This window comes from Salarias fasciatus, chromosome 18 (assembly GCF_902148845.1).
Source record: "Salarias fasciatus chromosome 18, fSalaFa1.1, whole genome shotgun sequence".
Classification (NCBI taxonomy): Eukaryota; Metazoa; Chordata; class Actinopteri; order Blenniiformes; family Blenniidae; genus Salarias; species Salarias fasciatus.
The window spans coordinates 25,949,394-25,966,533 of NC_043762.1; the positions used below are offsets into that span (position 1 = coordinate 25,949,394).

Consider the following 17,140-nt stretch of genomic DNA (forward strand, 5'->3'; position numbering starts at 1 on the left):
GTGTGAGAAACTCTGCGCTCACCGTGGGCCCGCGCTGGGGTGGCGCGCCGCACCGGGGGGTGCGGGGGTCTGCCCGCCAGACCTCCGGAACCGACTTGGTGCGATGCCCACTCCGTAGGACCGCTGGGTGACACCGCGCGTCTCGGTCCTGCTGCCGAGCGGTCGGCGGGGAGCCGGTCGGAGTGGCGGGGGTGGCCGGCGGTGTGATCCGCGGTCACCCGCCGCCAAAGCCCAACCGGGCCTGGAGGCTGGCCGCTGGGTCGGGGGAACTGACTGCCATGGTCACGGTCCTGGGCGCCATGCTAGGCGGGGGTGCGGGGGGCGGGGGGGCCCTCGTGGCGGGTCCGGGGTTCGTGTGTTGCTCTCTTCTCCTGCTTCCCTGCTTCTCTGACACCTCCGTGCTGGAGCCGCTCACTGCGGCTGGCTCACATTTCGTCAATCGTCCAAACAAAATCATAAACGGTTGGTATTCGCACAATAAACGACACACTCGGCTCTAAACGACCCTTTGTCGCCTAATTTAAAAAGAAATCTCGATAAAGTTATAAATTTGAAGAGTTTAGAGCTAAAGTGAAATCAGCTTTAGCAGGTCAATTTTGGCTCAGGGAGGAGTGCAATGCATTGTGGGTTATTATGTAGTTGCTGTAATGTAAACGCTTTGCATACTGTCTGATGGACTGAGTATGCAGGATGCAGTATGGACAGTATGAGTATGGAAGTATGTAGTAGGCAGTATGCGGTTTCGAACACAGCCTACGAAGCAGTTTGAGTCCCACCTTTGTCCGTCTTTCAAACTACAGGAATGAATATTTGTCCTGTAAACTGACATATCACTTTATCTTGCGTTACTTGACGAGGTGACCGAGTGGTTAAGGTGATGGACTGCTAATCCATTGTGCTCTGCACGCATGGGTTCGACTCCCTCCTCGGTCTCCAGTGTCGTTGCTGTCCCTCAGGGCCTGTTTCAAAAGTTTTCAGCAGTTCTCTCAGCAAATGGAGTTGAGACAGACATCTTCCATGATCTTAATGTCTTAACTCTTTAGATGCACTTCAGTAATCAGTTTGAATCCAATCATTTTTCATCTTCAATGTAGTCAAGATTCAGTTCATGCAGAGTGTGCATCGTATCAAAGCCTTCAACAGCTCCTCTAATAGTCTGGTACTTCTCAGTTATTTATCTGAGATACCCATATTTTTTATCTTGATGATGTTAGCGGTCAGTGACATGTTGTGGACATGTTGAGGAATAGGATTTGTAACATGGAGCTCATTGACACATGTGCAGATCTGTCTTTCAAACTACAGGAATGACTGTTTGTCTGGTAAACTGAAACATCACTTTAATTTGCAAGTACTTGACGAGGTGGCTGAGTGGTTAAGGTGATGAACTGCTAATCCATTGTGCTCTGCACGCATGGGTTTGACTCCCATCCTCGTCGATCTCCAGTGTAGTTGCTATCCCTCAGGCGCTACTCAAAGACCTTCAGTAGTTCTGCTCTCAGCAAATGGAGTTGAGACGAACATCTTCCCTCTCCAGATTCAGTCCACTAAGCAATTTGAATCTTTGTTGATCTCCAATGTAGTCACCATTGTGGCATTTCAAAAGCCTTCAACAAACCTTCTGAAAGCAAAGTTCTCCTCAATAATTTCAACTGAATTTTGAGGATGTTATCAGTGAGATTTGTGACACGAGAACTCTCTCGTCGGCCCAAGAACACCAGCAACCACTTGATGGACATGTGGCTTCTCCATCATGTTCAGAAGGAGGAGGATTTGTAAAATGGAGCTCCTTGACATAATGTATCAGTCTTTCAAACTACAGGAATGACTGTTTGTCTGGTAAACTGATACATCAGTTAAATTTTGTATTTGACAAGGTGACCGAGTGGTTAAGGTGATGAACTGCTAACCCATTGTGCTCTGCACGCGTGGGTTCGACTCCCATCCTTGTCGATCGTCATGTTCTTCCTGTCTCTCAATGCTTCCTGGCCTTCAACAGCTTTCATTCACAGGGCAACCCACCAGTTTCATGTGAGATTGTTGTCTGATGATGTGAGCAATCAATGGTGTTTTCTGTCAAGACATAGCTTTCCACTATCTAAACACTCCAACAATAACTTTTTCGACACGTTTTGTAATAATGAGGTTAAGAAAGGGTAGAAACACCTTGAACATGGAGCTCATTGGTTCACATGAACCTCTTTTCTGACAATGGGGATGCTGACACATCACTTAAACCTCCACATACTGGACGAGGTGACTGAATGGTTAAAGACAATACATAATGACCTCAACACACTGCTTTAAACCAATCTGCTCCGATGAACTGAAGAAGTTTCATTGTGAAATGACCTATCTTTTCCTTTATGCCTCAAGTAAAAAAAGTTTACTATAAGTGCTGATGTCAAAGAAGCTTTTAGAGCTCAACAGACTTACTGATTATTGGTTCAAAGACTGATCTTTTAGGACTGCATTTAATTATGGTAACTTTCAGCTAAAGAGTTTGGGTAAGAAAAGAAAACTACAATACATTAAAGCTAAAATAGCCAAATTAATTAAATTTTGCATGAGTTGCATCAAACATCCTGAAAAAAAAACTCTTATTAGAATTGGCATTATTTATGACTATACAGACAACATGCTAAATTCAGTGAAATTATTAAATGAGGCTGTTTATTTTCCCTGCAAGTGATGGAGAAACCTGTGCAGCAGGTATACGGAGGGAGAAATTCCCCTCACAGCCTGAGGTTTGAACCCGACTCAACCGTTAAAATGAAATCTCATCACAGATAATTAAATACTTAACCTTAAGTGTGAAATTGTGTAAGGGGAACATTAAAAAAAAGGAATCTTAAAGATACTTGTGACTTGGTTGAAGCTCACTGGACCGAAGCACAACTGTGTTTGTTAAATAAACACGGCTCTGCTGATTTGGTGGATTTTTCTGTGAAGTTTAGGTAAAACTGTGCCTCTACCAAAACATGAACATAATTCTTCAATATTGCTTCAAAATGCAATTCTTCTGGTTTTTCTGTTTGTAGCTATTCCCCGAAAAATAACATGCACACTTTAGCCACCATCGAACCAGAAGACATTGATATTTCAACTCAAGTAAAAAATAACCTTTTATTCAGCATTTTAGAATGAAATGGCTTTGGTATTTACACTTCTTTTATTGACATTTTGCACTCCATAATCTGGATAATCACATTTCTTTTAGCATTTTGAAGCTCAGTCACCAGGTGTGAGTGAGGCTTTGGATGTTTGTTTTGCATCAGTTTGTGATCCACTTTAACTTGTGACACTGTGTCAGTCATTTGAAAGCTTTCTGAACGGCTTTGGGTTTGTTTAAAAGGCGCCATTAAGGGATTGATTGATTGATACTGAGTAAAACACAACCTCCTGTGCAGGAAATAGCATTATTAGAGCAGCGGTAAATGTCAAAATGACCTTTTTTTTTTTTTTTTCTGTGAAGCTCCTTAAACAGGCTGGATACTATCACACATGCATCTCAGAAATTGAAGACAGTGGAAGCGCAGCACACATTTGACCTTTGCTATCAGATGCTTGGCACTGATGCCTGGAAGCAAGAAGCTCCTGGTTTTGATCCCACTGTGGTCAGCCGGGGCTTTTTTTTTTTTCCTGCATGCAGCTCAGTTCTTTGCCCTGTGCTTGTGTGGGCCTCCCACAGCCAAAACACATGTAGGTGAACTGGAAGCTCTCCTCTCGGTGGGTGTGAATACGTCGGCCTGTCTCCGCTTGGCGCTTGTTTGACAGGTAGTCATTAGACGGTGGGCTCCAGCCTCCCACTGCCTGGCAGGGGAGGGAGCTTGTTGACGACGACGGCTTCATTTTCATTATGCTAGCTTCGTTCCCTTGTTATTTGGTCGCAGCCGGTATGGAGGAATGTTAGCGCACATTTAGAACACATATTTTGGCAGCTTGATTCCGTAACAGCGTTCCTTCCAAGATGAACACAAACAGCCAACTGAAAATCTTGGATTTGCAATCTTTGTGTTTTTTTTTTTTTCCAGATTTTGCTCATATGAAGTTTTGAATGATCAGCGGGTAGAGGACAGCTGTCACATACGTTCTCCTGGTTGCAGTAGACAGAGAATTAAAGTCCACTTTACTTGACAATGTTTTCAAGTGAAAACGTCAAGCTGTTGTCTGTTTACACGACAGCGGGGCTCTGAAGACACAACTTTGTAGAAACAGCTCCCAAATGGATTTTTTGTTGAAAATGCTTGACTGTATCTTGATTTTTTGAAGTTTCTCGTGCTTTGTCTCCATGTAGATGGTGGAAACACTGCTGCTGCTCATGCACAATATGCCATAGTGAATAAGTTATTTCATCTTAGTGTAAGATGAATTAGGTGCTCCTCCTACAGTAAACAGGAGTTTACAGAAATAGTCACTGAACTGAACTGAAAACCACTTTTAATGAAGGCTATGGTGAAGCTGTCAGAGTTCTCTGAGAGAATGATGGGGAGACGTCTGCTCTATTTTCTTCTCCAATTAAAGTACGTCAGTTGCCGTGATGTAAATGTGATCTTCCTTTCATTGCAGTCTCCAGTTACAGCCTCACTGCGGCAAACGGTGTTTTGTTCCAGTCACACACACTTCAGAACACTGAGGGTGGGCTCCATTGTTCTCTCAACCCTGGATAAATCTAATATATGTATTCTTTGTATTCAGAAACATCTATATATGTGAAAAACTGACTGACATTTTCAGTCATATTTAATACTACAAGTCCAAATGTCTATAGATGCCCCTTCTAATACCATGAATTCAACAAAAATACGCTTGATATGTCTTAGAAAATATAGCTTCTTTTCTTGATGTGCTTTTTCTTCTTGTACCGGATTTGTCAATGACTAAAGTACAAAGCAGGAAATATAAAGCATGCAGTTGAAGAGAAAATCAAGAAATGCTGTTTCTTTTTAAATAAATGGGATCCATTCAAAAGGCATGAAGGAAAATAAAAAGTAAAGAAAGAAAGTATACCAGCACACACATACACACACACACACACACACACACACGAGCACAATAGAATGCGGTGGACACAGAGCAGCTCTGAAATGTCTGACAGGCTGCCATTCAGCGCCGCGCAGGAACGTGATCTGTCAATCAGCAGCCACTGTAAGGAAAACAGAGTCTGTGTGTGTGCGCGCAGCGAGGCCCCTAGCAACTCCACGAAGGAAACTGCATGTGTCTGGATGTGTGTGTGTGCAGGAGGGGGGGTGGGCGCTCTCTTGGCCGACTCCTGCCTGAAGGCCGTCCATCTGTCAGAGGTGAAAGGGAAACCCCGGGCAGTTCCGCCGTGGCCCCGGCACCTCACTATCTGAGTCCGGCTTTCATCTCTGCTGGTGAGAAATGCGGGGATAATGATGTAGCACTTCCTCTCCCCCTTCAAACAGGCCGGGCCATTCAGCGGTGGCCAACATTCACTCGTCAGCGATGTCCCTGAATGAAAACCCTGACAATTCCTTTTCCCTCCTCAGAGTTGGCCACTGGACCGAAGGGAATTTTTACAGAGTTGATCCCTGACGATCTGAAGACTTCAAAGATAATGAATCGATGAAATCAAACTTAAATCAAGATGAACCACTTTTGAAAAGAGAAGCAGAAGCTTCTCACTCAAGCAATCAACAATCGTTAATTGATAATACAACGGAAAAATCTATTTTTTTCCTCCCTACTGTACAATTCAGTTCAATTCAATTTTATTTATGTAGTGGCAAAAAAACAGTTGTGTCCAGGAACTTTAACAGAGAAAAAAATCCAATAATTCCACATGAGCAAGCAGAGAGAGGAAAAGGAAAGAAAAAAGGAAGGAAAGGAAAAACTCATTTTTAACAGGAAGGAGCCTGTAGAACCAGACTGCTGTTCCAGTTGGGGTGACCTTTGACGGCGTCAGGGGAGGATGGGCCACGAGACGGTGTCTGCAGATGGTCACTGCTCCTGGGCTTCAAAACAAGCCAAAATGGCGGCTCGTCACAAACTTTCTCGGTAACGCTTCCTTTTACGGTACTGTAATTACCATGTATTACAAAAAGCAGTTTGGCGAAAAGCATTTCAGAAAACATTTGAAGTGATGCCGAAGCTTCATTTTAGTTCCACTGCAACTAGTTCAGTCATTTTACAAAAGTTGATGTGTCGGACGTCCCGCCCCTGAACGGGCTTCACGGGATCGTTGCGGTTTTTGGAATCCACCAATGAAGGAATCAAAACAGTTAACAGAAATTTCACTGTTTGCAAATGTTGTTTGAAACTAAACTTAAAAAAAGAAAATGTTTTCTTCAGTTGCAAGATACAGGCCGAAACCGACTCGACCCAAAAACCAAGTTTGAGACCGGAAGGTGTTCTACCTGGACCACTGCACCGCTGCAGAGAGGTATTTCTCTGTAAGTCTGCAGGAGTCTTGAAAACTACCAGTTTTTTTTAAGCATTAGTAAAATAATTCAAAAGAAGACCAGGCAGAATGAGTTCACGGTTGGGAATCTCATGAGGTTTATCTCATGGGACTCAATGTGTCTCGATTCATTCCTCTTGCAGCATATAGGTAAGACATACGTTTTTATCGCAGTTACGGCTGTGCTAATAGCCTGTCTCAATATTGCACAAAATCTCTCAAAAATCTCAACCAAATAAAATGAAGGGGATGTCCACGGTCTGGAAATTAGTTAATATTAAGGGAAATTTTAGAACTGAGAAAAACTGTGAATTACATTTTAAAATATCAAGAAAGCCAAAGGAGAGACATGTGGACCAGCAGAGTTCGCCCAAACTCTCTCATTAGTTTAACTTCTCCTTCAATTCAGGAGATCCTACAAACACTCAGCATCAACAAGTAGCTAAAGGTTAGTATTCATACGTGTCCTTGTCTTTGTCAGTGCTTTCGTATTGACAAGAATTCAGTTTAATAACTCATTACTCTCTGAAATGAAAGCATAGAACAAATTGAGCTAAAAAAGAAATCAAGTATTAATTTGTTACCAAAAATGCATTTTAAACTTTGACTCATCAAATATTTTCCTTTGAGAGATAAAACAGCTGAATAAACTTGTCTTTCTACAATTGGAAGCAAATATTCTTTAATAAAATTCAGTTTAAATCCAGTAATTGAGTTTGCCACATTGGCAATGACCTCTGACCTTTCCCCACCAAATTTAATTTATTTAGCCTTTGTGTGTGAATAAGCCTTCTTTCTAATTTCATTAAGAAAAATTTCACCACAAAAATACTGGAGACAGACGGAAAAAACCCAAACATAATACAATAAAACACGGAGGATTTCAGTAATAATGCAGGAAGCATTACCCTGGTAGGTCTGTTTGGCTTCATGGTGAAGGAAGACAATTCTGAAATCGCCCATAATCCAATAAATGCAGATCTGCCTCTAAGGATGGGCGGTACCGCGAGTTGGAAAAGCCAGCGTTTCATCCTGTTTTGTTGTCTTTCAACTTAAACCTTTGATAGAGTCGATGCCGCTGGGAACACAGGTGCCGCTCCTCCTGCACTTGCTTCCATGGAAACTGAGAAAACCGCCACTGGTATCATTTGTGTTTCACGTCGTTCGCTGGAAACACGGCGACTTCCTGTTGACGGCCGTGGCAGGTACAGTCGGCACGTTCAGCCCTGGGTAAACAATATTGCATAATCCAACAAAGCACCTGGATGCAGAGTTTTCATCACTGATACTTCAGAATAAACTGAAATTTCTCAAAGTGAGCGTATTTCTCAGTACAGAGGCTCTAAATGTTGGTGTGACCAAACTTCGCGTGTGATGATCCCTTCCTGCCAGAGCCGCTCGCTGCCAGGGCGGCCGCTGCCAGCTCAGCCCCCACCGTACGCGCTGCGTTTGGTACGAGTGATTAAGCCATCAAAGCCGCGGCGGCGCTCGTCATTACTCAGAGGCTGCGAGCTCTCCCTCGCAGGGCTGAGTCATTTCATCCAGATCTAACCGTGAAAGCATCGGATGTACGCGGTTAACTTCTCGACGTGTTTCAGAAGAAGTCAAAGGGAACACGATCCGCCGCACACGTCCCGCTGTTTTATCACTGGTCGAGATTCAGTTTGTTTGTTTTGGTCTGTTTTAATATGCAGCATCTTTTTTTTTTCCTCTCTCTGTCTTTGCTTTATGTCCAGATTGAAAAGCCTCTTTTATCTGCCAGTATTCAAAGTTTTCAAAGGAGACGGGACGATGTGGGAATCCTGAAACACCGGCTTCGTCTCTTAACGAGACAGAGGTCTTTTAAAAATGACATCTCAAGACTGACAGGTGAGGGTCAGGATCTGTCAGATAGTAAAAGCTCCTTTTCAGGCTTTTTTCTTTGTCTCAAACCGAAAAAGATCAAGGTCATCGGGTTCAATTTTCAGGAGAAATGACAAGTTTACGTTACATCGACAGACAGATCAAAAACCAAATATCTTTCAAAAACCTTTTATATATATATAATATATATTTTTTTTTTTTTTTTTTTTTTTTCTTTGTAATACGAATGGAGTGATTTTGACAAAGACACAAAGCTCAGCATAATATAAAAAACTCTGCAGTGGCTCTCATAAAGCTGGCCAATTGATGGAGTAATATAATGTAACACGCAGGTTTTATTGAGCATGAACGCCTGTTTGAAGAATGATGAACAGGATGTGTGGTTAATGGAGTGGGTTTTTATTTGTTTGTTTTCCATTTTCAGAGTGACACTGGATCAATCTGGACTCTCTTTTCAATACAAGAACTGCTACAGAGGAATGTGATTTACTCGTGTTGTGCTGCCTTCTCAAATTAGATAACATTTCTTATGATAATCAATAATTATTATTATTAAGACCACTTTTATACGCTCATGAGGATATTGCCAAAGAAAAAAACCAGCTTACCAAACATGATGCTCATGCACAACAGCAGCGGTTCAGAAGAGTCGGTTCACACAGAAATGGATTTGTAACGTTTACAAGAAGTTGTGTTTCCCATGGAGATGGAGCGTTTTCAAAAAGTTCCAAACGAGCATCGCCATGACATATATGTGACAAAAGCTTTACGTTTTAACGTGGAGTTGTTGTCATGTCATGTATCACCTCCTGAAACTCACAAATGAAACTTTTGTCAATATTGTCAACAACTGGTGCCTGCTTTTATAAAGGACAAATCGATCGACATTTCCTGTTGTGGAAAACGGCTCAACAAAACATCTTTTGTCTCTTTCTCAAAGGTGCTACATTTTACTGCCACTTGTCATCAGTCCAATCAAAGTCATGCGTCATCCGTCCATCTGCCCCTCCTGAGCATCTTCAGACATTACGAACTACGAGGTTAAGTTTCCACCAGAGGACAGCCCGGCATGGCTTTCGTATCTGGTAAATCTGAGTTAAGATGGATAAGAGTCTTTCTTTAGTCAAAGTTTTGACCTCCCACGGAGACAGTGTATCGAAAGTTCCCCAACAGCCCAGCTGTGTTAAGTGTGAACACTGTACCATTGTGTTGTGGTGCAACAATACGGTGTGTGTTACTGTGGGAGCGGAGCATACACGGAGGGGAAAGGTCTCACCGAGGCCACGGGGCCAGACGCTCAAAGGTTTTACTGCTGCATGACAGACAAAAGCTCCTTACACACACACACACACACACACACACACACACACACACACACACACACACACACACACACACACACACACACACACACACACACACAAACACAAGGAATACATTGATACATATGTGCACACCATCTTGGTTTTAATGCTATGTTTTTTTATGATTGATATTAGACATAATTTGTCATAACCTCGTACATTGCTTTGTTTCATGTTACCATGGAAACTCGTCGTTTTTGCATTTTCATTTCAGGAAAGTTTGGTGTTTACAACGGCAACAATGAAAGTGATGTAGTTTTCATGTTGGGCCCCTCCTGGGTGTTATTGTTTATATTATTAGCTGTAGATGTAGATAAAGATATAGATTATTAGATAATAGACTTCACTGAACCTCACCTGGACCCCCTGCTGTTCGCCTGCAGAGCCAACAGGTCTGTAGCCGATTCAGTCAACATGGCCCTGCACTTCACCCTCCAGGACCTGGACTCTCCAGGATCCTGTTTGTGGACTTCAGCTCAACTTTCAACACCAGCATCCCCAGCCCTCCTGCAGGACAAGCTCCCCCCGCTGAACGTGCCAGGCTCCACCTGCAGGTGGATTACAGACTTCCTGTCAGACAGGAGGCAGCAGGGAAGCTGGGTAAACTCACCTCCGACTCCCGGACCATCAGCACTGGATCCCCTCAGGGCTGTGTTCTCCTCTCACCGAACGCCAACAGCTGCACCTCCAGTCACCAGTCTGTCAAACTACTGAAGTTTGCAGACGACACCATCCTCATCGGACTCATCGCTCACCCCAACACACATACACAGGAAACAACTACACACTACAGACCATCTTCAGCCCCATAAACATCACTGTAAATACAGTACCTTTGTAATTTTTGCAAATTATGTTGATTCTGTAAATCTACATTTACTGTTATTGTTATTGTGTTATTGTCTTGTATCTTAATTCCCTCTACTATGTCTGCACCACCGCTAAAAAAAATTCCTCGTATTGGCTACTGTACTTGGCAATAAACCCCTTTCTGATTTTGATCTGATTCTGATATTTATTTTATGTTCAGTGGCTCTCTGTGGCATTGCCATGTGAAGGGATCCTAAGTTGAGCCAAAGAAAAAGCAGTCAAGGTATTAACAATACTTTATTAATAACAACAGATTTAATAACAGAGGATTTATGCTGTCGAGGTGGACAGATTTGTCCTCTATTATAATCAACAGTTCTGCTTCCCGTCTTGCAAGGTTCATGCATCAAAACATCCTTTAACTAAACAAAATACTGCTGTAGCACTTTGTTTGTCAGCTGTCTTCCTTGGTATATGTACGTGCATGATTGTGAGTGTGTGTGTGTGTGTGTGTGTCAATAGGTGAATGTGAAGGAGTGTGCAAAGTGATTTGAGACTGCTACGAGCTGAAAACATTCTTTATAAGTGAAGCCCACTTGAAAAACAACACACACCATTGATTCCTATTGAAATATACAGCTGGGTGAGACCCAGCACACCAGAGTGGAAGAGAATCACACACACTTGATATGAATATCGTTTTGTTCTGCTGGCACATTTAAAAGCGGTGGAAATCAGTGTGTAAGAGGCAACATGTGTCGAAGAGTCTTCCAGACAACGACTAATGAATTAATGGGTCGTGAGTGCAGAAGGAGTGACGCTCATGAGGTTCAAGACCACAAATAACAACATCTGAAACATCTTCAGTTTTTGTGTGGCCAGCCAGTTCAGGCAGTATCACTTTCACGGCAGCGTCCTTCTCGTAAGCAAAGGCTATTGAACAGCCAGCACGGTGATGGATGTGAGGGTGTCTCCACACTGCCAGCGGGGTGAAACTTGGGTCACAGCAGAGCTGCTGTGCAACATGTCACCTTTCAAAACACTGAATGGTTTGGGGAAACAGTGGTGTTCATTTTAGCCTTCAACCGTCCCTGTACTGGTATGAAAAACAGGCCAACAGAGGCCAACCAGATCTCATTGTTGAATATCAAAATTTTTCCTGAAGTATTCAGAAAATTCTATCCTAAGATTCAGAAATTATATTCACATTCATCCCCGAGATTCAGAACCACAGCAAAGTCACTGCAATTGCCAAAAAATGTGGAGTAAACAAAAGACAAATGTGTGCTACACGGCGGCGGCAGCGCGAGCGACAAGCATAGACACGCAGCCATAAATATGGCTGCTAGCATTAGCCCGTTGAAATAAACAGCTGTATTTCCACTGGATGAATTTTACTTGTGGCTTGACGTTTCCTGCTGCTGCAACAGAGTCGCAAGAGATCCGACAGTGGCTCCATTTTCTTCACATACGGCGACTCAATATAGCTGATTTATAGCTGAGTCGGCCATGATAGGGTCCATAACAATGCTGTGTGTGTGTGTGTGTGTGTGTGTGTGTGTGGTGTGTGTGGTGTGTGTGGGTGTGTGTTGTCATTACAAAAACAACCAGCAGTGCGTGCTCGTGGCCCGATATGAAAACTAAATAACTAAACCGTAGTTCAGACGGACATCATTATCAAAATGTTGCCGTGGAAACAGGAAACTTTTCTGAAAGGAAAACACAGAAAGAATGTGTTTGACTTCAAACGTGTGAATGGGCTCGAAACTTCCTGCGGTTGAAGCTAAATTTATGTTCTCATGCCACACAGGCCTTCTCTCAAGTCTTATTTTTTGCCGGTTTTAACTTCATGCTGTTTCCGTGGATGTTTCTTCAGGCTTCTGTCGTTCACGGTATGAGTTACTGATGCAGTTTTTATCTGGGTCTGGGATCCTGCTGCTCCTCCTCGCTGATCGTTCATTGGCGAACCGATCAGTGAGAGGTTTTCCCGCTTTCTTTCCTGATGCTGTTGCCACAAACTCAACAAACATAATGCAAGTGACTAATAACTGAGTAAGGGAGCAGTTCTTCAAGTTCTTATCAGAAAATTTTGGAAAGAACTCTGTAGCTTTGTAGCACTAACAATGCTACTTTTCACTGGAAATGATCCTTTATGCTCAAGACCTTAACCAGGTAGGAATTTGCTGGTGTTCCATTTTGAAACGTAAATGTTAACATAGAAAATATTTTCTCACCGCTTCCATCAGCACGGCTTGAAAAGTCTTTTTTTGGCGCATTAGAATAAAAAAAACCACACTATGCTGCGATTTTGCAATAAAAGACCCTTCAGATTCAAAAGGAGAGGCTTCAAGGCTTCAAATAAAGTGAGGTCCTTGGCATGTGCAGCATGGTGCTGGTTATTGCTCATTCCTTTTGAAATACCGTGACAGTTTGTTATGCTCTCCGCTCGCTCTGCCTACAATTGAAAGTTGTCCATAAGGTATATCTGCCTTCCTACTTCTTCCCTCTGTTCTCTCTCTTTTCTTAAATCCTCAGCTCAATAATTTTAGACTCCATTTCAACCTGGCAGAGATACAAGATAGATTTGTAATATGTACTTCTCCTCAGCGACCCAAACAGCACCGCGATCGAAGCGCCGACGAGAACGGAGCAGCCTCGACACGGCGAGAAGAAAGCAGCCGCTTGATCTGACGCCGCACAAAGACGGTCCAAACTGTGTTCTGCTGCTCTCTGCTCCCGTCATTCACAAGTTGCTGGTGTGTGAGGAGAAAAAAAAAAAAAAAATGCTGTCAACACAAACGTCAATGATCAGCACTTGTGATTGAGAGTACGCAAAGGTCTGCTGCTGAAAAGACCCCGAGATTCCGGCCAGCAGCGTTACGGCGTTGGCTGTTCCGCTGCGAGTGATGAAACGCCGCATCGCTTTCACCTAATGGAGCTTCAGAGCGAGCGAGAGCGTTCACACCGCCAGCAACCAAAATGACAAAGCGGGTGTTCATTTCGGATGGCTGCCGGGGACGAGGAGTGACAGCCGGAGGAGCGAGAGCTCAGCGGAGAGATATCAGCGATGGGAAGAAAGTTCAGCACAGTTCAACTTTATGCAAATGCGGCGACACGGTGGAACGATCAGCTGAAGGCGAGATCTGTTCATTTAATATCTCTCAGCGGAGAACTTTCTGCAGTTTTATTTCAATCCAAAGTATTATTAGTGTACTGCATATCCAGTAAATGGAATGCAAACTTTGAGAGAAACATGATTTATAAATTAGTTCGGTGCTTGAAATGTACGACTGAAACTTCAGCTGCTTCGAGATGCAGAGTATTTCAGATTCCTCGCTTCTTAAAAAGCTGCAAAACTGACGCGGTATGCTGTGCAGTACTAATTATTTAAACCAGGGGTGTCAAACATAAGGCTCATAGGTCAGAAAATTGACATTTCATCACATGTACTCTGTGCCTAAACAAAGACAACCTTTGAATTAAAGATTATTTTGAGACTTATTTACCAGTTTGGCCCACTCAATCCAGTTGGGCTGAATGTGGCCCCTGAAATAAAATATGTTTGTCTCTCTAATTAAACCCTTTAGTAAAAAGGCGATGCTGAAACTAAGACATTTTGTAGTAACTGTACAAGGCTCATTAAAAATTTTATGCTTAAAAGATGGAAAAAAAAATCCAAGGGAAAAGAAAATAAGTGATTGTGCAACATCTCACTATTAATGAGCTTCACTGACGTGACGTGTGCGTGATAGGGTGAGTTTGAGATCCTCCAATCGCATGAGTATCATTTGGTCTCACAGTGAGATTAAACTACAAACCTGCACACACCGTAGGGTAGCACAGGTAAAGTGTGTTCTGTTTGAAAAATCTGATTCAGTAAATCTAAAACCCCTCTAAAATGACAAAGTGGACACATTTCTCCCTGATGGAGAGCTGAGTTTCACACTGGCCGACTTACTCAGACCAAAAATCCAACATTCAACTTATTATCCACAAAAGTTAAGAACAGAAAGAGGGGAAAATACTAAAAGTTCTCTAGGTTCCCATAATAGAAGCTTAGCTTATTATGCTTATGAAGAGCACTGCATGCAAAAAACTTAAAAAAAATCAGATGAGTTAAATCCAAAATGCTTAGCTATAAACTAAACTTGTTGATTAGATCACAGATTTTACACAATCAGTTCAATTTGATTTCGTCAATAGAACAGAGTCATTTCAAGGCAGTTTGATGAACAAAACCGACCGAGTCTCTGGTTGGGGTGAAGAGAAAGGTCGTACAGACACCAGGATTCAAACCAGGGCGACTCTCTGTTCAGCGTATGGTAAAATACTGTATGTCAATTATTAAATGGTGTTGCATTTTAGCTTGCATGCTGGGTTGAAACTGTGAAACATTTCTGTCTTGACTTTTTTAATGGTTGAAATAGTTTTTGGATTACATTTTCTCAAGTGGTTTGATTTTTGAGATTTTCAGTTTCGTGCTTCAGTCTGTCAAGAAGTTTGTACTAAGATACGATGCAAAAAGCCAAAAAAAAATGAATGGTCCTGAGTCAATAAAGTCCTCACTTCTTGGTTGAATTAGGAAATGTTTACTCTTTTCAAGCACAAAAATGACTTCATTTCTAATATAAAAAAATTGGCTAAACAGCCAAAGAGGGTAAAAAAAATCCTCCTGCAGAAACCCAAACATCACAGAAAACCAAGACTGAGGGCAAACAAACCCAGTGTGACAGAACCCAAACGTCTCAAACTTACATCGTTATTCCTCAAAAGTCTTTGTATCTCACTCTGAATTACAGTTTCTCTGAAAACTGTGTTTGGTCTGTGGACCAATCCATTTCAGTGTTCCAAAATTAATAAAAAAGATAGTTCCCATGGATGCGAAATGGAGAGCGAGAGAGGAGGGAGAGAGACAGAGAGAATGGCTTGTTGAAGGAGAGGTTCATGAAAGGCTGTGGTGTTTTGTTTTCCACCAGAGTGCTCTCAACCAGAGGGCTCGGAGTGCGCTGGAGAGCTGGGACACCCGCACAAAGGGAAGGAGAGGCAGGATGAAAGCAGACAGAAAGGCAGAGGAAGATTCGAGTGTGAGGGCAGCCTGATGAAAGGTTTCCTCCGGACTCGGACTGGCAGGACTTGAATGCAGACACACTGTGGGCTATTGCCTACATCGCCTTAAAGCACTGAATTCTGCTAGTTATTGGAAACTGCTTTTGTTGTTGACTTGCAAGAGATACTATCTACCAGAAAGGAGGGAAAAAAAGACTCAAGTGGGGATTGTTCCGCTGTTCCCACTTACTTTTTTTTTGTGTCGGCAAATGACTAAAGTAGAAAGAAGGAAAAGAAAAACACAATTTCTGATCTTTCTGCAATCCAACAATAACCACAAATATCTGACGAGCACTTATTGGAGTTGGCGGTGAGTTGGAGGACACTTCTATTGCAGATTCTGCACTCCTTCACGCCTTTTACTGCATAGCTTTTGTCTGTTGTCACTGCTTTTTTTAAAAACTGGTCAACATAATACACCTCCAGCTTCGACTGAAATACATGGAGGTAAGTGTTTATATATCGACGTTTCCTCAGCGCTGTGAAACACACCAATAAAGATGTCACCCACGCATGCTTTGTTTGGAGGTTCTGTGTTGATGTTTTCAATACCGCTGTCAAATGATCCACCCTTCACCTTGCTCCTGATATTCACACGTCTTCACCCAGGTGCTGAATCGGAGCTGGAACATTCTCAAAATCAATAAATCACAATCAATAGATCATATCAGCAGATTCTTCAACAATAATGGAACACATTAGTTCAAATTAACACCTACTTTACCTTGTCCATATGTATTTTTGAAATATTTAGCTCCATTTCTATCGATTATCTCTACTATTGATTGTTTTCTCCTCCAGCAAAACAGTATTTCCCCCGGCCTCTCTCCATGGCGTGGTTTGGTGGAATAAATATCTGTTGACTAATACAGATCCTCCACCTCACTGTAACCTCCACCAAACTCTCTGCAGGTGTCAAGGCTGGCGATCAATACAGGCTATTGGTGTTTACAAGGTACTTTTGCGCATTGGTGTACAGTGGTGCAACTCAATGCATCCATCCATCCATCCACGTCCATCCATCCATCCATCCATCGTTCTATTCGCCTTTCTGTCATGACGACACATCTGTCTGGACACAAAGTCAGGAAGCAGTAGATTCACCGTGAACTAAGTCGGGGTTCTTTGGTTTTGGTTCCATTTTTCTCTTGGTGCCATTGAGGGTCCAGTTCTCTTCCCTGCCATGAAGTTCCACTCCACCCCTAAACTCCCTACACTAGGAGTGTCAAACATAAGTTCTGTGGGCCAGAATCAGTCTCAAGAGGTTTGAATCCAGGCCGCCAAGCCACCAAGTGTAGGATCAAGCTTTCAAAGAAAACTTTGACTTTTTAACAAATTTCTCAAGAGTGGCGGACACAACACAAGATGGAGACCCGATGCCATGCTGTCGGGAGGATTTTGTAAAAGCATGCTTAATGCAACAGGCATAGAAGAGGGTTTGTTTTTCACAACATTTCACTCATTAAAATCAAAAGTCATCATTGTTTTGTTTTTGTGAAAATGTAGACCTCTGAGCCATGACACAGAAAAACTCCACAGGTTATTATGGGACTTTTTTACCCACTCGAGATGAAAC

At 42.6% G+C, this 17,140-nt stretch overlaps 3 non-coding genes across 3 annotated transcripts; all 3 read left to right on the top strand.

Moving 5' to 3' along the window:
* The first annotated feature begins 851 nt into the window (after positions 1 to 851).
* Positions 852 to 933, top strand: trnas-gcu (transfer RNA serine (anticodon GCU)). Its single transcript has one exon. It is a non-coding gene; the product is annotated as a tRNA-Ser (tRNA).
* Positions 934 to 1,357: 424 nt separating this feature from the next.
* Positions 1,358 to 1,439, top strand: trnas-gcu (transfer RNA serine (anticodon GCU)). The gene has a single exon. It is a non-coding gene; the product is annotated as a tRNA-Ser (tRNA).
* Positions 1,440 to 1,871: 432 nt separating this feature from the next.
* Positions 1,872 to 1,953, top strand: trnas-gcu (transfer RNA serine (anticodon GCU)). Its single transcript has one exon. It is a non-coding gene; the product is annotated as a tRNA-Ser (tRNA).
* The last annotated feature ends 15,187 nt before the right edge of the window (positions 1,954 to 17,140 follow it).